Source organism: Arvicanthis niloticus, chromosome 6 (genome assembly GCF_011762505.2).
Source record: "Arvicanthis niloticus isolate mArvNil1 chromosome 6, mArvNil1.pat.X, whole genome shotgun sequence".
NCBI lineage: Eukaryota > Metazoa > Chordata > Mammalia > Rodentia > Muridae > Arvicanthis > Arvicanthis niloticus.
Window position 1 is genome coordinate 47060711 of NC_047663.1, and position 23113 is coordinate 47083823.

Below are 23113 nucleotides of genomic sequence, written 5' to 3' on the forward strand. Positions count from 1 at the left end.
TACTAGACAGTAACAGTTACATGAGTTACCTATGGAAGCTCACCACAGAAGCATGCATTAACCCATGTAACATCTAATCTCACAAAGCCTCACAGAGAAGTCTGTCTAATATTTTTTCTTTTCTTTCTCTCAGCAAGTACTGTACTACTGAGCTGTGTCTTCACTCTTTTAAAAATGATAAATTTAAAAACATTTGAGTTTCCCAGGTAGCCCTTGAACTTATGACCCTCATTCTTCAGCCATTCCATGCTGGAATAACATGTGTGCTTTTACCCAAAGTTTGCTTGATTATTTAGTTCTTGAGACAGGGTTTCTCTCCTGGATTTCACTGGGTAGAGAAGGCTCTTGAACTTCGAGAGATCCACTTGTCTCTGCCTCCACAGTGCTGATATTAAAACATCATCTTTTTTTTTTTTTTTTTGGATGCTCCTGAGGCTTGCAGAGAACTTCTGGGCTCCTCTATTCTCCTGCCTCCCAGGTAGCCTGGGCTATGTGCTACTTTGTTTGGCTACTAGGTTTATTTTATACTGATACTGAGGCCAAAAAGAGATATGGTAATTTAGTCAAGGTCACATTCCAAGCCAGTGGTGACTCCAGGATTCATACTGGAGACATTAACTCTGCAGCTTCCCAAGAGCATTGTACAATATTTACCTTTAGAGAGGGAAGTGATAAAATTAGTAAAGCCTGAATGCTGGAAAACACAGTGGATAATGAAGTAATCTCATTAAACATTTAAATATCCTATATTGAATTATTCAGACCCCCAAGCCTACCCTTTCAAAAATCAAGTGTCTTTTTGTGGAATAAATTGACAACAAATCCCCGACTTGTCATCAATATTTCAATTCATAATATAGTAAAACACAGACATGTCTTGTAAGGAATAAAGTTCTAGGTCTTTCTGTGGACGTCAGTTTCCAGAATCTCTGATGTATACGTGTGACTAAGGAAAAGAATAGCTGAATCACATCTACGGGCGATTCCTTCCAATTAAAAATCCGTACCAGAAAGTAACACAAGACAGTGCATCTGCCTTTTAACCTCATCAGCTCTTTGGCTCAAGCCCACCAATTTACTTTGGTCCCTTTGGGTGGGTGGTGGGTAAAAATCCCACAAGCTAAGGCAGAAAGAAAGCATCTTGGCTCGGCTCCTGCTCCAGCCAGCAGGGGCCGAGATGCCCGTGCACCCGGGACCCGCGGTCCGCTGGGATAGCGCAGTGACGGTTGAAGCAGAGCTAGAGTCATGATAGATCCCAACAGGCAGACGAATATCTAGAGCAAAAGGAGCTCTTCCCAAGGGGACAGGTGGCAGAGGTGCGAGAAAAGCCGCGGACGGGGGCGCAAGCTTGCCCACCGGCTTGGGGACCACCCTCCAGCTCACCCTGCAGAAGGGCGCGCGGCCCAGGCCCAGGCCTGGCTCGGCCCGCGCATGCGCCGCGGGCCCACCGCTCCCCTCCCTCTTCCTGGCGGGTCTGGGGCGGCGGCGGCGCGGTGACGTCAGGGCGTTGGGGCAGCTCCTGTGACAGACGGAGCTGGAGCGGCGGGGCGGCGGCGGAGTCCGGCGGCCGAGATAGCGAGTGAGGGAGCGAACGAGCAGCGACCCGAGAGTCCAGGGAGCGAGGAGGAGCCGGAGGGGAGCGCTCAGGCGCGAGCGAGAGGACGCGCGAACGCTGGGCTAGGGCTTGAGCCCCGGAACGGCTGAGGAGCCCGCCCGCGGCCCTCCCCTCCCCCTCCCCGGGACCGGGCCCAGCGCGCCATCCTCCCCCTCCCTCCCTCCCTCCCTCCTTCCTTCCTCCCTTCCCTCTCCCTCCCCCTCCCCCGCTGGTGGATGGGAGTGAAGGACGGAAGAAGCCCTGCGGAGGCGGTGGTGCAGCGCTCCGGTAAGGCGGCGACGCTCTGCGCCCTCCCCTCTGTCTCTTCCATCGCGCTCGGGTGGCTGCGGGCCGGGCCGGCGGCCTGACGATGTGGCTGCGCCGGTCCCCTCCCTCCCATTCTCCCCTCCCCCTGCCGCCGCTGCCTCCTCCTTCTTCTTCTCCTCTCCTCGCTCTCAAAATGGCGGCCGCGACGGCCGTTGAGTGAGAGGCACCGAGGAGGGGGCCCTGGCCTCGGAGGGCGCTGCCCTGGCTCCGCTCCTCCGACCCTGGCAACGGGCTACTCGGGCGGCCGAGGCTTCAAGCCGTGGCCTCTCGGGCGGCATCGCCCTTCTGCCGCCGTGACTTAGCAAGAAAAGTATTCTTGGGTGGGAAGGGCGTGGATAGCAGGTCGCTCTCTGATCTTGGGGAAAGGGCTCAGCCCTCCTGGGCCGCGGAAGCGAACCCGCAGTCCCCACCCCTCCGCGGCTGGCGGCTCGCCGCCGGGGCTCCAGCACCTACTAGGCCTTCCAGGCGTCCGGTTCTCCACTTGTCCTTAGGTTGGGGGTCGACGTGGGGAGGATGGCCCGCCGCGCAGGCCCTCGGCCCCCCGGTGCTGTGGTGGTCCAGCCTCTGCACTCAGTAAAGATAGGCAGCATCCACCCACCGAATCGGGCAGGATTTTTCTTTTTGCTACTGACTCCTCGCACGGGAGTTGTCTTTTGACGTTGCTAACACTGAGCTCCCAGGTTCTCTGCCATTCCCTTCATCCCATCTCTCCACTCCATTAGGAAACGCTCAGACTATTTACTCTCTCTAGCCTCCCAGATGAGAAAATGTTTTTGAGACGGTGGGCTTATTTTGACTCACAAAAGGAGAGGTTTTTCACTCTCTGAGATAGGAGAAAGCAAGGTGCCAGGCTTTATTTGTTATCCTGCCTGTTTTTTCCAGTGACTTAGCAATAAACTCCTTGGGAGGAGCGCAGGAAATTTTCTGTTGAGGTTAGATTTGGATGTAATTCCTATCAGATTTTTGGTTAAGAAATTGTGCTTTTGAAGAAGAGTACCAGATTTGTGGTCTCATTCTCAATGGTCGATGTCATGTCAAGGATCCCGCCCCCCCTCCCCCCCAAGAGACAATTGGGAGAAAATAAAATTATTACTGCTTTTCTTACCTTTAGTTTCAAAAACACCCTCCTAAAGATTTACAACCCTTAAAAGATCCAGTAACAGAAAGGTCATTTTTAGCAATTCTCATTTTGTTTGGTTGGCTTGTTTTGTGTGAATTTCTTTTCTGGGGGTGGGATGGTGGAGAGACTTTGTTTGGGCCTCATACAGTAATATTGTCTCCCTCTTCATGTTGCCACAGCAGTGCTTGCTGTGTTTCCCTGCAGTAGGGCTTGATTGCTGCAGTATTCAATTCCTTAATCAGGAATATTTTTAGTTGGGTATGACAGTAATACTATGTTGAATTTACATTAAAAGCTTTAACTTTAAAAATTGGTTTGGTTATAAGGCTAGGGCAAGCCTTTATTTCTAATATGTGTCTTTCAGGACATAGTTGTGCAGATAATTGGCAGTTACAAATTGCAGTTTTTATTAACGCAGAATATGTATTTAGGGTAATTCTTACACGGTCTATTTAGAAGATCATTGTTTGATTTCAGAGGGAAGGATTTTCTATAATAAATTTAAAGCTGGTATACATAATTTTAAGAGTCAGAGAGGAAACCAGTTTTTCACAAGATATTTTTGCATATGTTGGTTTTGGCAGACCATACCCTGTTTTGGTACACCCTCCCACCCCCTTAAAAATGGGCTAATATTTGTGGATGCTGTGAACAGCCATTGAGCCGAGAGGACTGGGTGGAGTAAGGGTGCGCCAGCAAAAGCTGTGACATGCTCAGTTGCCCTTTCATTGGATTTTCTCCATCCTCAATGATTGTAAGATTATTCAATATTAATTGTAGCTACAATAAAGGCAATCCTCTATAGTAGACCTTAAAATCTCAGCTTTTCTACCTTTTTTTTTTTTTTTTTCAAGAAGGGCATTGAGTAATTGGAAGAAAGGCTGCATCCTTGTTCCGAAACAAGTACTTACTGTCCACGTGTGTGTATGTATAAAAAATATCCATATATATGCTCTGGCTAATGTTTTATAATTATTCTAGCCAAATGAGTGTTAAATTAATCAATGCTAGGGATATTTGACAACAAAAAAATATGGTACAGTGAAAAATTCAGTTAAGAATACTCATTTTCACAAATAGTTTTTTTTTTTAATTTCTTGATTAACAAAGATAAGAAAATAGACAGTGGTTATTTTAAATAGACCAGACCTTTTCTCTTGTGTTGCCTCTTGCATAGGACTTTTTCTGTGATAAAAGAATTCTTGTAAAGAATTGTAAATACGATAATGTAATTCTGATGAACCTTATGAGTGTTGTAACTTTGTAGTTTTACATTTTTTGCTATTTTTCATGTAGTTAGAAAGTAGAAAGGCTATTATGGTGATGGATGAGTACATTATTTTATTGTGTTTCAAATATCCTTAGTTCAGTATTCCTAGTTAGTAGTGGTGAACCTCCACTCCAGCCCCACAGCCACCCAGGAGGTTACTGATAATTTGATGGAGAATACAAATGTGTTTTCATTTCTGGTATGTCTCTGAATCTTACTTAATTTGCAGGAATCAGTTTTAAAAATCACAATCCTATATTTATAAAAGCCTTAATGAAGTCTGTTTGAATTTCTTTTCTCACTCATTTATTTATATGTATTTATGTGCACCAATTTACGGGGATTACAACTTCCTGCCACCATGTAGGTTCTGTGGATTGAACTCAATCAAGTCAGATTTGATGGCAAACATCTTTATCCACTGAGCCATCTCACCACTCTCTTGCTTCTTTAGAGATGGAGTCTTATTGTATGTAGCCCAGGCTGGCCTTGAATTTGCTGTGGAGCTGGTCCTGACTTTGAGCTCTTGATAGTTACAGACACTATTCTTGACTGGCTTAATTCTCACTCCTTATGTATCCTAAGCAGGCCTCTAACTGCCTCTTTCTACCTTAGAAGCTGCCTGAGTGTTATAAAGTGGGTGTGTGCCAACATACCTTACTGCTTTTAGTAGTATTTGGTATCTACTTTTAAGCTCTGTTATATACATAACTTTCTGGATAAAATATATCTGTTGTGAAAGGATTTGTTTCTGGGAACGAAAAATCAATATTTTATAATTGTTGGTTTTCTAGTTTAGAGCATCCATGTTATACTTGTGTTTTATTTAAGAAAAGGAAAGTGGGGCTGCTGAGATGGTTTAGCACTTGCTGCTAAGCTTATCAATGAGTTCGATTCCCAGTATTCACGTGATGGACAGATCCAAGCCCCATAATTTGACATATATACATAATGATAAAAAAGGAAAGTAAATGTTGCTTTCTCTTAGATTATATACAAAGTTGTCTGGATGTGCATGCATGTAAATGACTTTGTGCTATATTTTGAGTATCTAGGAAAAAAGGGATTTTTTTTGTTAGTATGTAGTTCATATTATTAACAGTTGTCATATAAGTGAGCTATAGTAATTGTAGACCATGTCATTATTAAAGTAGAACTTTCTTTCTGTTATTTTGATTATATGAATGTGTGTGTGTGGCTAATTGTAAGTCTGAGTTCAAGTGCACATGTTAGATCCTCTGAAGCTAGGTAGTTGTGATCTATCTGTTCATGGTTGCTGGGACCTAAACTCTGGTCCTCTGTGAGAGCAGTAAATGCTCATAACCACTGAACTCTCCCTCCAAACTAATAGTATTACTATTATTTTACTTATATTTGTGTGTGTGTGAATTCTTTGTATGGAGGAGGTCAGAGTATAAATTTAGGGGTACTCCTTCCACTCTTGAGTTTCAAAGATCAAACTCAGGTTTGACAGACTTGCAGGCAGGTACCTTCACTTTCTGAGCCATATTGCCAGCCCCATGTGATAGAGCTATTATTTTAAACAAGCCCTCTCCAGTACCCAGGAGGCAGAGAGGTAGGTGGATCTCTGTGAGGTCAAGGCCAACCTGCCTTCAACACTCAAAGAAACAAAACCATGCCTCTCCCTTGCTCCCCCTCCCAAAAAACAAAAACAAAAACTAAATAAAAATAAAAAAATGAGCCCAAAGCAAAATATAATACAAATCAAATGTTTAGTTCTAAAGCTGTGATAATAAATGTCTTTTTGTTTGTTTTCTGTTTTCTGTTTTTTTGTTTTTGTTTTTGGCCCCAAAACTTAAGGTAGCATGCAAACTAAGCTGGTTGTATGGCTGGACCACCTTGTGGTTCTATAAAGGAACTGGGGTGCGGTGCAGGGGTTGGAACTTAGGCTTAGCTCTTGGGTGTTATCCACTACTAGCCCTGGACAGAATTTTTAATTGCTTCTAGTAGAAGTCTCTGTTATAAAAGTATTTTATAATGACTGGTAGCCTATTTTTATATACTTTAAGTGAAAATTCTTTGTCACTGTTTTTTGTCTTGGGTGATATCATTACTTTCTTACTTGATAAGTTTCTCAACTTGGGGGTATTGATGATCTTTTTTTTTTTTTTTTTTTTTTGGTTTTTTTTTTTTTTTTTTTTTTTTTTTTTTTTTGTTTTGACATGGTTTCTCTGTGTAGCCTTGTCTGTCTGTTCTGGAATTCTGTCCTGTAGTCTGAGCTCAGAGATCTGATTGCCCTCAACTCCTAAGCACTCAGATTAAAGGCATGAGCCTCTACCACCACCACTAGGCTTGATTATTATTATTATTTTTATAATGAGAAACTGAAGAGAAAAGCAAATTTACTTATATTTTGAAGCTGCTTAGCTGTAGAGTGAGTCCTAGTTTTTAAAAGCCATTTTGGGGAATGTGTATATCTTTTTTGTTTTGAGATGGGGTCTCACATAGCCTAGGTTTTAATTCTATATAACTTAGCTGTCTTAACTTCTTACCTGCAACCTCAAAAAAAAAAAAAAAAAAAAAAGGCATTTCAAGAAGAAAGATACTATATACAACATATTCTGTAAACATGATGATTAACTTTACTGAAGTCTTGGATTGTTTCAACAATGTTACTGGTTTCATATGACAATTTGCACATTCACTTAAATAGAACTTATTTTTATCATTGACACAGGAATTACAGATTTTAATTGATATCTGTGCTTTATACTCACTAGGAACAATCATCATAAGTATAATTTTGGTTGCTTTTTTCTTTTTTTTTTTTTTTTTCTTTTTTCTTTTGTTTTTTTCGAGACAGGGTTTCTCTGTGTAGTCCTGGCTGTCCTGGAACTCACTCTGTAGACCAGACTGTCCTCGAACTTAGAAATCCGCCTGCCTCTGCCTCCCAAATGCTGGGATTAAAGGCGTGCACCACCACCGCCCGGCCGTTTTTTTCTTTTTAAAAATTTTTGGCTGTTGGTTAAAACAGGACTAATCTGTCAGGGATTCTCTAGATATATTCTCTCGATATTATCATTTAGCTGTGTCAAACATTTGTGTAGTTTGTCACTACTGAGTTTGGTACCCATTTCAACTTTTCTCATTTCTTTTAAGTAGATGGGTATTTTCATCCGTGAGAGAACTAAAATTCCACAAATTTCTTCTTCTGAAGGCACTTGGGAAGTAGTAACTGGAGTACTACCTGGGTGCTGGCTTATATGGTCAAATAGTTCTTTTCTATAGTGATTAAATCCTTTTGAAAAAAATGTACAAAAATACTTAACTTTCACGTTTCTACCATGAAGCACAAATATTAGGGGTATATAATCAGAACAACTACAGAGCAGCTGTTTAAGAGGTGAACATTTTCACATTCCAAAATTATCACAGGCTCTCCCTTACCTATTTAAAAATTTACGTTTTATTTATTTAGTTATGGGTGTGGGAGCACACACCACATTATGAGTTGCAGAAGTCAGAGGACAACTTTTGAGATTCTGCCCTCATACCATTTGGGTCCCAGAGATTAAATTAAACTTGGGTACTCAAAACTTGTCAGTAAACAGCTTTTCCTCTAAGCTATCTTGCTAGACCTTAAATTTTTGTTTGTTTGTTTGTTTGTTTATTCTCTTTCAAAACAGTCATGGTTCAGGGGTAGAATTTGAAATGTTCATTTTGTATGGCATATTGCACTTTCACTGAGCAAGCTCAGATGTTAGTGTTCTGCTTCTTCTATTTAAAATAAAGCCTTGAAGAAAACAAAGTTCTGGAGGCTGGCAAGTCAAGCATCAAGGTGCCAGGATCTGGTGAGACACCTTTTTGTTTGTTTGCTTTTGTTTTTCAAGACAAGGTCTCTGTATGGAAGGCAAGGGATACTACTGCCCAGCTGAGAGGCATTCTTGCTGCACCATCATTTTGCAGAGCACAGTATACGATGAGATGAAATCAAATGTGTAAACTTGTGTTTCTTTGCTTTCTTTAACCCTTTTATCTTAATTTTGAAAATGGTGACTATAGCATTTATTGCCTATATTGTTTAATTTAACATTTGTTAACTTTGTTCTTGCATTGGATATTTTGTAGGCATAAGGCTTTTAGGCATTTGAGTAGGGGTTGTCAGACAATACCTAAAATTGCTTTAAGAATACTATTTTAGTGGGTGGTGGTGGTATATGCCTTTAATCCCAGCACTGGGAGACAGAGGCAGGCCAATCTCATTTGAGTTTAAGGGCACCTTGGTCTACAGAGCAAGTTCCAGGAAGCCAGGGTTACACAGAGAAAGCCTGCCTCAAAAACAAAACAAAACAAAAACCAATGAAGAGTTATTTTAATACTTTACATTTGATTGAATGCAGAATTATGTGAAAAATGATTAAAAAAAAAAAAAGACAGGGGTATGGCTCAGTAGCAGAGCAAGTTTATAGGCACAACCTAATTCCATAGTTAAGTATAAGGAAGAGGCCTGAAGTTCTTTGTAAACATAACAAAAATCTCTTTAGAGTTAAGGTATGAGAGTTAGGTGGGGTTAGTTCCTCTGTAGACGGTTAATGTCACAAAGAACAGGATCACATACTTTTACAGAGTGCATTAAATAGATAAATTGAGGATGCATTGTGTTAATTTGCTCTTACATTGACAAGAATTGGCAGTTAACTCTGACTAGAAAATTTTCTGTCAGTTTGCTGAAAATATTGAAACTTTAAATCTTAGGGGAAATTTAAAAATTAAAACTATTTTTAAGTATTGGCTTAAAACCTAGGGACTTATATAGGCAAATTATGTGCTTTTAACACCAAGCTGTACTCCCCAGGCCAAATAATTTTAACGTTTGAAGCATTACAAAAAGTCTTATGTTTGGGGTAATCAGGGTGACTTAGCTACTAAAGGCATTTACTGTGCAAGCCTAGTGACCTTAGTTGGATCCCCAGAACCCATATACAAGGACAGAAGCATTCTACGGTTTTCTGCAGGTGCACCAAGGCATATGGCTCCACATACACACATCTTTCTTGTAGGCAGACACACAATAGTAAAAGTTTTATGATTTATACACTGTAGATAGTTGAAATTTATGACAGATGGCTGTGGTTGTTTGTTTGTTTGTTTGTGATACTGGGAATTGAACCTGGTACCTTTGGCTAATATTCTAGGGAAAGTGTTCTATTATTGTAGCAGTATCTCTAGCTTAGTTTTTTTTTTTTTTTTTTTTTTTTTTTAATTCTCTTTAATTTATTCTTTGGAAGTATGGCCTTGCTATGTATACCTAGCTGGTCATGAACTCATGAAGATTGACTTTCTTTTGTCTCCTGAGTGCTAGGGTTAAAGTTGTATGTCACCATGCTCAATGTTTTGTATGCATAAGTCAATTTCTCTTTCTCTCTCTCTCTCTCTCTCTCTCTCTCTCAAGACAGGGACTCAGCCGGGTGTGGTCGGGTGTGGTCATGTAGCCTTTAATCCCAGCACTTGGGAGGCAGAGGCAGGTGTATCTCTGTGAGTTGGAGGCCAGCCTAATCTACATAGAGTTCCAGACCAGCCAGTGCTATTACACAGAGAAACACTGTCTAGAAAAACCAACCAGCCAACAAACAAGACAAAACAAAACAACCCACATTTATTACTTAGTATGTGTGAGTGGAAATCAGAGATTCTTAGGTTGGTGGCAAGTGGCTTTGCTCACTGAGCTGTCTTACTGGCCCAGGACTCTGATTTTGTTTTTGTCTTTTTATGTAACCCAGGCTGGCTTTAAACTCATCATCTTATCTCAGTAACCTTTTGGAGTTTGCTAGGATTATAGGTGTATTCCACCATATCTGATAGTAGTTCTCCCCACCCTCTTCCTTTTAGATTTTTATTTTATGTATATGACTTTTCCCTGCATGTTTGTATGGGTACCATATAAATACCTGGTACCCACAGAAGCCAGAAGAGGATCCCTTAGAACTATAGTTAGAGATGGTTGTGAGTCACCATGTAGGAGCTAGGAATCAAACCCAGGTCTATCTCTCTAGCTCCCCAACTTTAAGAAAATTACCTTACTATACAATTTAACCATGTATAGTTTTTAATGTAATTTTTTTTTACAGGTTTGTTTGCTTGTTTGCTTTTTTATTTTTTTGAAGTAGGATCTCTATTGGGTGTGTGTGTTGAGACAGGGTCTTACTATGTATCTTTGCCTGGCCTGGAACTTGGAGAGATCCATCAGCCTCCTGAGTCCTGGGATTAAAATCATGCCACCGTGTGTGATGAGGTAGCATTTCCTGTAATGTGGTCTAGTTTTTCTTCACTAATCTTTTGCCTCAGCTTCCTAAGACTAGAATTACAATATGTACCATTATAGCCCAAATAAGATTTAAATACTTAAGTTAAAAAAATAAAAAAAGCCAGGTGGTGGTGGTGCATGCCTTTAATCCCAGCACTTGGGAGGCAGAGGCAGGTGGATTTCTGAGTTCTGGTCTACAGAGTGAGTTCCAGGACAACCAGGGCTACACAGAGAAACCCTGTCTTGAAAAACCAAAAGAAATTTTAAAAAGTATTTTGACTAATTAGAAACTGAGCATTTGTTTTTTATACCATATGTGTTAAAGAGCCCTCAAAAGCCGAAGAGAATAGAATTCCTTCAATTGGAGTTACAGGCAATTGTTTGAAAGATAAATTTTGAAATGACTCTTTAAGTAATTGGAGCAGACACTGGGGGGGGGGGGGGAGATCATCTTGGTAGAAACAGCAACATATTGGTACAAAAGCGTGGAATCTCCTTACATGTATACTGGTAGAGTTTGGGAAAGGAGATTGTGGGATGTAAGGATGGAAAATTATATGAGCTAAACTGATATAATTTGTATGTTCTGTATAGCTAGTGGGTAATCTAGTAGTTCTTAAACAAGTTCAAGCAAAGGCAAGCATTCTGATCAATTGTGTATTACATATTTTATATGGGTGGCAACAAAGATGATAGATTGTAGTGTGGAGGTCACAGTTTTTCAGGAAAGAATGATTAATGTTTGAAATATAATGGCAATGAGGAAGCAGAGAAAGATTTAAGTAGAATTGTGAATACTAAGTACAGTGGGAAGAGGAAAATATAGAAGTAGCTTGAGTGAGAAAGTGGAATTGAGAAACAGTTTGGTGAATATGAGGAGTTGTATAGCATAGTAAATACATAAAGCCTGCTAGATAAGTTCTTAAATCACAGTTCTTAAGTCCTTCCTCCTCTGGTTTTTTTTTTTAATTTCTTAAAAAATTTTATGCATGTGGGTGTTTTGCCTGAATTTGTATCTAGGTACCATGTTTGTGCTTGTTACTGAAGGAGTCCAAAAGAGGGTATTGGATCTTCTGGAAGGGAAGTTGTGGGCTTCTGGGAATCAAAGAGGTTGTTCTCTGGAAGACCAGGGAGTGCTTTTAACTACTAAGCCATGGCTCCCCAGTTTGTGAATGATTAATCTGATTCAAAAAGATCAGATTGTTTTTATTTTTCCTGGTGATTAGATATCCAGGCTGTACAGAACTGCCACTGACCTGTGCCTTGAGGCACTAAAATGATTGTTTTAATCAGGGTTTGTGTTCCTGCACAAAACATCATAACCAAGAAGCAAGTTGGGGAGGAAAGGGTTTATTCAGCTCACACTTCCACATTGCTGTTCATAACCAAAGGAAGTCAGGACTGGAACTCAAACAGGGCAGGAACTTGGAGGTGGGAGCTAATGCAGAGGTTATGGAGGGGTGCTGCGTACTGGCTTGCTTCCCCTGGCTTGCTCAGCTTGCTTTCTTATAGAACCCAAGACTACCAGCCAGGGATGGAACCACCCACAATGGACCCTCTTTCTCTTGACTGCTAATTGAGAAAATGCCTTGTAGCTGGATCTCATGGAGGCATCCCTCTAACTCCAGCTTGTGTCAAATTGTCACATAAAACCAGCCAGTATGGTGATATTTAAGCCTTTGTTGCTTGACTCCAAAATTTATTCAGTAAGACGTAGAAGTATAGGGCTGGTCAGAAATGGTAGTGTCTGTAATCCCAGTTTCCTGAGAAGCTGAGGTTATCACAAACAAGGTCTGGGTGAGGCCAGCCTGGACACATTCAGGACCTTGTTTTATAAACCAAACCAAAACAAGCAACGAAACATATGGGACTAATTTAATTCTGCCTGTAAAGGACCAATGCACAGTTATAAGTATTTTTAAAATTTTAAGTTATTTTATTTACCTTTTTTGTTTTGTTTGGGTTTTTTGTTTGTTTTGAAACAGGGTCTTTCTATGTAGTCCTGGATGTCCTGAAACTTAGGATGTACTTAGGATGTAAACCTATAGGTCAGGCTGGCATTGAATTTAGACATCTGTCTGCCTCTGCCTTCTGATGCTGGGATTTTGAGTATGTACTACAATGCCTATCTAAGCTTTATTTTTTAATTATGTGTCTGTGTTTGGATTTATACATGTGAATGCAGGTGTCCACAGAGGCCAAAAGTAGGCATCCAGTCCTCTGGGACTGAAAGACAGGCGGCTGTGAGCTGTCTTGTGTGGTTGTTGGGAACCAACTTTGGTTCCTCTGGTAGAACAGGTCAGTTCTTAACCTGCACCATCTCTAGCATCATTTTGCTTTTTATTATATGTACATTATATATGCAGGAAAAATTATATAACAGAATGCCCGTGTAACTACTATCAAAGCTTTAAAAGAATAAAGTATTACAGTTGCAGTTGTATATATCCCTTTTGTGCCTATTCTCAATCCTGTCTTGTTTCTTCCTAGCTGCATGCCTCCTGTTTGTATATATTCCTTTTTTGTTTGTTTGTTTGAGACAGGATCTCAACTATATAGCCATGCTTGGCCTAGAAGTCTTTGTAGACCAGGTTGGCCTCAAACTCAAAAATCTGCTTGCTTCTGGCTTTTGAGTGTTGGAATTAAACGTATGTGCTACCTACCTACCACACCTGGCTATATATGCCTTCAAAACAAAACAGAAAAAAAAACAAACAAAACAAAAAAAAAAAACCCAAAGCAAAAAGTAAGTCTGTGTAAATTTACAGAAAAACTTACTTTCTAGAAGTTGGTTTTTTTCCTCCTACTCTGGGTCCTAGGATTAGGGCTAAGGTGGTCAAGATTGTTGATGGGCTTTTTACCTGCTGAGCCATTTCACTTGTCCTGGTCCGTGGTTTTTATGTTAAGTGCGTATCACAATGTGAGTGGTACTTTAGATTCTTTTAGACTATTTTCACCTAGTATAGTATTTTTTAGATAGTCTTCAGAAATAGACAGTTCAGTGTTTCTAACATTGCACTGTTTAGAGTACTGCTGTGAATATGGTAAAGTATTTGCAGATGAGATTGTTTTTGCATGCAGGAGTCATCCTTAGGTTAATTAAAATGCTTTTCTCTTAGTAATTTTTATGATTTGGATTTAAATATAAAATAATATTATTAGCATCAATTTCAGATCACAAATCCCTGAACTTTTCTCCTTTTCCTCTCTCTCGTTTCCTTGACCTTGAAAAAAATCTGAGTTTATTCATTAGCTAGAGGTTGCATGCTGACCACTTTCAGGTCAGACTAAGTTTGTAAATACATTTCTTTTGGCCTTGTATAACTAAAAAGTTTTTAGGGGCTGGAGAGATGGCTGAGTTGTTAAGAGCACCAATTGCTCTTCCCGGGGTTCTGAATTCAATTCCCAGCAATTACATGGTGGCTCACAACCAGTGCCCTCTTCTGATCTGTCTGAAGAGAGCGACAGTGTACTCACATACATAAAATAAATCTTAAAAAACAAACAAACCCTGAGTTTAAAAAAAAAAAAAAAAAAAAAAGGACTGGAGAGAATGGCTTAGCCGTTAAGAGCACTGGCTGCTCTTCCAGAGGTCCTGAGTTCAGTTTCCAGCAACCACATGGTGGGTCACTACCATCTGTCATGGGATCTGATGCCCTCTACTGGTGTGTCTGAAGACAGCTACAGTATAGTGTATTCATATATATAAAATAAATAAATCTTAAAAAAGTTTTTAAGCTATATTTAAAATTATATACCTTGTATGGTCTTTTTTTAGATCAACCTGAAAAATTAGATCAAACTTCAATATTATCACCATGTAAACAAAGCTCAGCTTTTAATCTTAGTACTAAGGATAAGGAAAGATATTTAGGTTCAGGATCTACACATAAGACCCTGTCTCAATAATAATAATAAAACTGGGGCTGGAGAGATAAATACCTTAGTGGTTAAGAGCACTGGCTGTTCCTCAGTTGAACCTGGGTTCAATTTCCAACACCCACATGGCAGCTTACAATCACAGTTAACTCCGGTTCCATTGGATCTGACACTCTCACACAGAGACATACACGTAGGCAAATTACCAATGTACATAAAATAAAAATAAGTAATAAAATACTAATAAAAAGAAAGTTTACAACTTGTATTGTTCTCTATAGACATTAGTTCATGATTCATACCCTTTTGTGTCCAGATTACTGAGGACTAGTCCACAGTACATTGCAGTTGGATGATTATTAACAGGACCCCAAACTATACAACATGGAGTTCTGTGCAAATGCCAGATACTGTTTTGTACCCTCAGATTCTAGAAAGATTTTAAGCAGAAGAATTTAAAATTGATACAATCCTATTCGCTGTGTACCCCTGATTGGCCTGGAACGTGATACTAGACCTGGCTGGCCTTGAATTTGAAGAGATCAGCTGCCTCTGTCTTTGCAGTGTTGGGATTAATTAAATATATGTGCTATCCTGCTTGGTGCAGAGTATAAGAGAGACTCAGAAAAACTTTATACTGCTAGAAATAAATTGCTTTGACAGAATACAGTTCCTACAAACCAGGATTCAGTTTTCAGCATAAAATAATGTACAGAGGATATTTGGGGGTTTTTTTGTTTGTTTGTTTTGGTGATTTGTTTTGCTATGTAGCTCAGTTCAAACTTTGATCTCAGCCTCCAAGTGCTGGGGATTGTAGGTGTGCGCTACTGCACCTTCTTAGTGTTATGGGTTTTACTAATGCCTGTAATAAATACAGCTTTGTCTTTTTCTCAAACACAATTCACCTTTATTTAGAAGTAAGTTTTGTTTTCTTTGACAGTATGAGAGCTACTTTTTTTTTGTCAGTTCTGAATCTCTGGAATTTAGAGTACAGATAACACTGGTGACTGCCTTTTGTAGCTGTTTGCTATCTTCAGCCTTTATAGGAATACTGTATTTCCTAACTACTCAAAATGTGCACTTGTATATTTTTTCCACATTATTTCTTTTTCCAAAACCTGCCTCAAAGAATTGTCAGCCAGTTTCATCTCTTTTTAACATCTTTTAGTTTATAATGCTGACTTGGTCAGTTAGAGCAAGAGTATTTTTACCCTGCCTTCCCATTGCTAGCCTTCTAGCTTTTAACTTTATTGTGTGTTCCTTTAGTGGATTGTTAATCTTTATGTTATAGTATAGAGCCTATCAAGACATAATGAATAAATCCATTTAGCTCACATCTTCACTTATTTGGTAGGTTTCCTTCTCTTTTTTTCTTTTTCTTTTCTTTTTTTTTTTCTTTTTTTTCTTTTTTTTTTTTTTTTTTTTGGTTTTTCGAGACAGGGTTTCTCTGTGTAGCCCTGGCTGTCCTGGAACTCACTCTGTAGACCAGGCTGGCCTTGAACTCAGAAATCCGCATGCCTCTGCCTCCCAAGTGATGGGATTAAAGGCGTATACCACCACTGCCCGGCTTTTGGTAAGTTTCTTAAGGGCAGAGACTATCAACATTTTTTTTAGTTGTGTGTCTTTTGCATGTATATTTGCATATGTGTCATAGCTCATGTATGGAGGTCAGAGAACAGTTTTCAGGAGTTGGATTTCCCCTTCCTCTATGTGGGATACGTGGAATGCAGATCATTAGGCTTGATGGTGAGCACCTTTACCTGCAGAGTCATCTTGCTAGCCCTATTTATAAGTTATTTTTACAGATAGAGACAAACATTAGTGTGGATAATAGTTAGAAATCAGTTGAGGAAGACTGCTTTTATAACTTCTGAGCAGTTGCTGTCTAATAGAAGTGGGTTTGCCTATAGGATCAAGTTCATACCTTAGAGAAAACCATCTTGGGCCTGGGGACATATTTCAGTGGGTAATGTGCTTGTCGTGGCATAACCATAACAAGTTGAGTTTGTCTCCTTAACATCCACATAAGATGTGTGTGTGTGTGTGTGTGTGTGCGCGCGCGCACGGGCACATTTGTATGCATGCATGTGTGGTGTGGGGGGAGATGCAGGGTGCCTCTAAACCCAGCTCTTGGGGTGAGGCAGAGAGAAATGCCCATTCTGGGAGCGCACTGGCCAGACAGTGTAGTTAATTGGTAAACTGTGGGGGCCAAGGGAGGCCATACTTAAAAATATGAGGTAGAAAGTGGTAGAGGAAAGACACCTAAATGTCAGGCTCTGTCTCTTGCAGTAACCCACAGAAAGAGAGAATGCTGTCTTCAAAACCAAGAACAAATACCTGACTGTTAAAAGGATCTTCCCACTCCACTGATGTAAATACCCTTCAACTCACTGACCCCGCTTTGGACTCCCTTAGGTTCACTTCCTCTCAACTGGTTGCTTGCTCTACCTCTTGACCTGTGGTTCACTTGGTTTAATCCTGTTTACCGAGCCACTTGGATTAATGGTGTGTGCCAGGGCAGAGCCACACCACAACAACCTATTTACAGTAAATAGAAATGTCTTGGATAAAATGTGTCTGCCAGGGCTGAGCACATCACATCAAGGGTTTTCCAGTTCACAATCATGGGTTTCACAATGTGATCAAATATTCTGCAACATTGTAGTTAAAAAGACAAGGTGTTCCAGGTGGTGCCGGCAGAGGCAAGCTGATATCGGAGTTGGAGGCTAGCTTAGACTATAGAGTTCCAGGACAGCCATGGCTACACAGAGAAACTGTCTTGAACAAAACAAGACAAGGTGTACACCAGTTGTGTGTGTGCCTGTCTGTGAATATGTCTGTTATCTGTGTGTGTGCTTATAGAGGCTCCAAAAGATGGCATGGCACCAGATCTCCTGGAGCCTAGTGGTACAGGCATTTAAGAACTGCCTATCGAGGGTGCTGGGAAATAAAATTGAGTTTTCTGGATGAGCGGAATGCATTCTTAACCTCTGAGCCATCTCCACAGCCCCTTACATGGATTTTTTTTTATTATGTGTTACTAAGCTTTTTTCTCTTCTGTTTTGTTTTATTTTTGTTTTTTTGAGACAGGGTTTCTCTGTGTAGCCCAGGCTCTCCTGGAACTTATACTGTAGACCAGGCTGGCTTTGAACTCCGCCTGCCTCTGTCTCCCAAGTGCTGGGATTAAAGGCGTGTGCCACCACTGCCTGGATTCTCTTCTGTTTTGAGGTTACTCTTAGGTTTTGTTTGTTTGTTTGTTTGTTTGTTTGTTTGTTTTAAGGTAGGATCTCATTTATTCCAGGCTGGCCTCAAACTTGCTCTGTAGCTAAGGATGACTCTGCTTTCTACCTCTTGGATGCTGGGCTAACAGACATTCACCAACAATACCCAATTTGGGTTTAACTTTTTAAAAAATTATAATTATAGATCATTCTAGTTGAGTTTGTCTTAGTTCAGATTTCTTTTTTTTTTTTTTAAGATTTATTTATTTTATGTATGTGAGTACACTGTCCTGTCACTGTCTTCAGACACACCGGAAGAGGGCATCAGATTTCATTACAAATGGTTGTGAGCCACCATGTGGTTGCTGGGAATTGAACTCAGGACCTTTAGGAAGAGCAGTCAGTGCTCTTAGCCACTGAGCCATCTCTCCAGCCCCTGAATTTGTCTTAGTATCTCTAGAAAATGTTAGCAGAATGTACAGTAATGTACATAATGTACCAGAACAGTAATGTACATGCTAAAGGTAATAAAAGTTGAAGTTTTAGTGTTGAGGCAGCTTGTCAATTTTTTTCCTTTTCTGTAGGATTTTTACAATCAATGTATTGCTCTGATACATGCTAATGCCAGTCTTTTAAAAGGAAAAAAATGGTTGGTGGAAGGGGACACGGAGGCAAGCAAATCTTCGAGTTTGAGGCCAGCTTGGTCTACAAAGTTGGTTCCAGGGCTACAAAGAAACCCTGTCTCAGAAAAACAAAACACATTTACATCCAGCCCAACCCCAAGTGCTTGAACTTTGATGAATCTAACTGACCAGATTTTAGAATTTGTTTGTTTGGCTTTTTAAAAGAGAAGAGACTCAAGTGGTTTAGTGTATCTGCTTTCTGAGAGCACATTAAAAATTGGTCTTAGTTTTACTATGATTCGTAGGATAATTAGGGAACAAAAGATGTCTATTTGTTTGCTAATTACTGTGAATTTATTTTAGAGATAGAATGAAAAATATGCCAAGAGTTGCTGCTTTGGAGGAATATTGTTGAGATAATCACAGCATATAATTACAGTGCAGTGTGAGAAGTCTTAAATGTGTGTATATATAAAGTATTAGGAAATCATAGGAGTTATTTTGCTTAACTTTTTTCTTATAAAAACATGCAAAAGTGAATAAAACTGGGTCTGTTTGTGCTAGCTGCTGAAAGTTTTGCTAATACTAATTAAATATTAGTATGTGTGTATGTGGGGAGGGGTGTGCATGCACACGCACCACAGCACATACGTGGAGGTTAGGAGACAACTTGCTGAGTCTGTTCTTTTTCATTGTATGGGTCAAAACAAAAAACGAGAAGCTGGGTGTGTATTAATTTATGCTGCTGAGGATCAAACTCATGGCCTTATATACATACATTAGGCAAGCATTCTACACTGAGCCAAACTCTAGTCAAACGCATAAGATTTTCTGACACTGTTAGTTCTTAATTTTCTTTTTTTTTTAATTCGTAATTTTGCTTTTGATCTTTTACTACTAGCTAGCCTTCATACTGTTTTCTCTTAATTTATTTTTGGTTGTGGTAGGGTTTGGTTCTTACTATATAATACCCTGTAGTCAAGGTTGGCCTTGAATTGAGGCAAGTCTACTTTGGCCTCTGGAATACTAGGAATATAAATACTAGGATTATAAATGGCTCCTCCAATCACTACCTATTTATTGTCTGGTCTGTCTGTCCGTCTGTCCGTCCGTCCGTCCGTCCGTCTGTCCGTCCGTCCTTCCTTCCTTCCTTTTTCTTCTTCTTTTTCCTCCTCTACCTCTTCTTTTTGTTTTGTTTTTGAGACAGGGTTTTTCTGTAGACCAGACTGGCTTCAGACTCAGAGATCCACCTGCCTCTGTGTTGGGATAAAGGTGTGTGGTATTATCTGGCTCTTGGTTTTTTCGAGACAGGGTTTCTCTGTGTAGTCCTGGCTATCCTGGAACTCACTCTGTAGACCAGGCTGGCCTCGAACTCAGAAATCCGCCTGCCTCTGCCTCCCAAGTGATAGGATTAAAGCCGTGTGCCACCACCACTAGGCATTATCTGGCTTTTTATTGGGGGTGTGCATCAAAGTCATATGGATTATATTTTATCTATTGAATAAAATTAAAATTTATATGCTTCTGAATTTTTGAGAATGAGGCTTATTATTTTCAGAGTTCCTTAGGTAATTCTGATGAAAGTTTGTATTTAAATAGTTAACTTTAGCAAAATTATTTTGAGAAAACAGTGTTATTCTTTTTCTGCAGTACTTTCTAGTCTAAAGAAATTACTGCTTTATTTACATAAACTGATATGTGTTCTCCCATGACAGCTTTCAGTTAATAGAGTAATAAACTCCCAAATTGAAAGTTATGCTATAGTGCAAGAGTATAATTTAGTGTAGTAGTTTACTACACTTGAGATTGGTAGAAGTGATTCTTGGTGGGGAGAAAAACTCAGGCTGGCCTTAAATTCCAGATTCTCCCATGTAACCTAGGCTAGACTTAAATTATGTATTCTCCTGCTGTGATTTTAGGTGTGATCTCTGTCATACCCATCTTTTGTCAAAGAATTACTGAAAAATATGTAAAACATTATTTTCAAATGTTACATGAATGCTTTAAGTACTAACTGAATCAGGATTACTTGTAACTTTAAAAAACAGATCTAAGAAGATAGCTGAGTGGGTAAATTGAATGTTGTGCAAGTATGAAGACCTGAGTTGAGTTTCCCAACAGCCACTGTTTAACTTTCCTGTTGCTGTGCTAAAACACCATGAACAAGGTACCTTATAAAACAAAGTGTCTGATTGGATTTATGGCTTCAGAGGATTAGAGTCCATTATGACAGAGTACAGGCATGGCATTAGAAAAGCCGAGAGCTCATGTGTTGATCTTTTGAAGCCTCAGAGTCCATTTACCTGACATACCTCCAAGACCCAGAAAATGCATGTGCCCATAGCAGCTATTCTCATCCATACCACCATACTCATAGAAAAAGTTGGGTTTGGTGGCCTATGTGTTGAACCCCAGTCTTGGAGAGTGGAGACAGATGAATCCTTGAAACTCATTTCCCAGTCTAGCCAAAATAGTGAATTTCAGGATGAGTAAAGAGACTCTGCCTCAAAAAACTAAGATCTTTACATGCAACAGAGAAGCCACCCAAAGTTGAGCTGACACACACATGCATATGTGTGCACACACAGAAGTGTCAAGATTGTTGAAAGAATGTACATTTTTAATGAACTGTGCTTTAGTGTCAGTATTGTGTGACTGAGAACTTAGAATTTTCATTCTATTTTGTTTCTTTTTTTCTTCGAGACGTAGCTTCAGCATTCCTGGAACTTTTTGTTGGCTAACCTTGAACTCAGATTTGCCTACCTCTGCCTTTGAGAGAAAAGTTTGCACCAGTAAGCTGGGCATATCCTTACATTTTTTTAAATGTTAGAAAATTGAAATCTTTAAATCAAAAGTCAACATTTTAACTTAGAAGCTCCATGATTTACTAGATCTGCTATTAACAAGTTGTAACAAAGATAGGTTAAGGTTGGTTCAGCAGTAGATAAAAGTTACTAAAAGAGCCTGGCTGTGGTGGTACATGTCTTTAATCTCATCACTTGGGGTTTGTAAAGAGTTCCATGACAGCCAAGGTTACACAGAGAAACCCTGTCTCAAAAAATCAACCAAACAAAAAAAATTACTAGAAGATAATGGGTTAAAGACATAACTCATAAAAAACGTAAATTCTTTTAACAGGCTTGACATTTATTTTAAGTGTGTGTGTGTGTGTGTATGTGTATATGTGTGTGTGTGTGTGTGTGTGTGTGTGTGTGTGTGTGTAGACAGTCTAGAAGGACATTCTCTTTCCATGTGGGGGTCCAAGGATTAAACCTAGATTGTTAGGTTTGGAGACAAGCATTCTCACCCAAACCATTTAATTTTCCCTCCACACACTCACACACACTCCCCCCCCCCCCCCCGTTTCTGAATTAGGTTTTTCTGTTTGTTTGTTTCCTTTTTTGTTGTTTGTTTGTTTCATCGAGACTAGATCTTTTCTATGTAGTAGCCCACCTGTCCTGGAACACTCTCTGTAGATCAGGATGCCTATAACTCAGAAATCTGCCTGCCTCTACTTGCTGGGGTTAAAAGTGTGCACCATCACATTTGTCTGGTTCCTGAAGTATTACACACCTTCTTTTCTGACATGTCTTTGACCCATATTTTTCTAAAACCATTTGGTAAATTTTACATAATTTGTAGTATATTAAAGAAAAAAAATGAACTGGGCAGGGTGGCTCAAATCTTTAATCCTAGCATTTGAGAAGCTGAGGGAGGGAAGCAAGCAGAACTTTGTGAGTTTGAGGCCAGCTTGATCTACACAGTGAGTTTTAGAAGCTACTTAGTGAGACCTTGTTTTAGAGGGGGCACATAGAAAGAGAAAAACAATTTCCTGTTTTGATTAAATTTTTAAACTTAAAAATAATCTTAAATGATTTATTTTTATTTTATGTGCCATTAGTGTTTTGCCTGAATGTATGTTTGTGTAAAGATATTGGATCCCTTGGTGCTGGAATTATAGAGAAAGTTGAGCTGCCATGTGGGTGCTAAGAATTGAACTTGGAGCCCCTGAAAAAACAGCCAGTGTTCTGACTGTTGTGCTGTCTCTTTAGCCCAATTTTAAAACTTTTTATGTGACGATTATCAAGCCATTCCTGAGTTGTACCTTGTTTTACATTCAGTACTCTATGTTGTATTCATTTTAGAACAGAGATCTATAATTAGATTTATATCTGTCTTTAAAGTATTGCTTTATTATAATATCCCTCAATATTCTTATAATATTTAGTTTGATTAAAAAGTAATGTGCCAGCTGTGCAGTGGCGCACACGCTTTTAATCTCCAGCACTTGGGAGGCAGAGGCAGGCAGGCAGGCAGATTTATGTGAGTTGGAGGCTAGCCTGGTCTACACAATGAGTTCTAGGATAGCCAGGGCTATACAGAGAAACCCTGTCTCAAAAACCAAAGCAAAATAATAATAATGATAATAATAATGTGCCAGGTGGTGAGCACAAATCCTTCCTTCCTACAAAAATAAAACATGTTCTTGAGGGTTTGTTGTTTTGTTTGGGGTTTTTTTGCTGGTATTTTGTTGTTTGAAAAAGGGTCTCACGTATCTTTGGTTGGCCTTGAACTTAATTTAGCTATGAATGACCTTGAACATCCTCTTGCTTCTACCTTGCAATTGGAGGTTTGTACTACTTTATGCAATGTTGAGGATGGAACCAAGAGTTTCATGCCCCCAGGAAAGCACTCTATCAACTGTGCTACATCTGTTCCAAGTCTGTGGGAAGGTAATTGTTTACAGTGGCATATTTAGGAATTCACCTGTACTCTGAATGGTAGTACTGTTGGACTCTAAAATCCAAAACCAG

The 23113-nt window shown here is 39.7% G+C and overlaps 1 protein-coding gene across 1 annotated transcript in view; it reads left to right on the plus strand.

Moving 5' to 3' along the window:
- The first annotated feature begins 1481 nt into the window (after nt 1–1481).
- Pafah1b1 (platelet activating factor acetylhydrolase 1b regulatory subunit 1) overlaps nt 1482–23113 on the plus strand; it is a 51099-nt gene continuing 29467 nt past the window's right edge. Inside the window, exon 1 of the mRNA XM_034504601.2 lies at nt 1482–1882. The gene's annotated coding sequence lies outside the window, so the exon portion shown is untranslated. The remainder of the gene's footprint in view (nt 1883–23113) is intronic.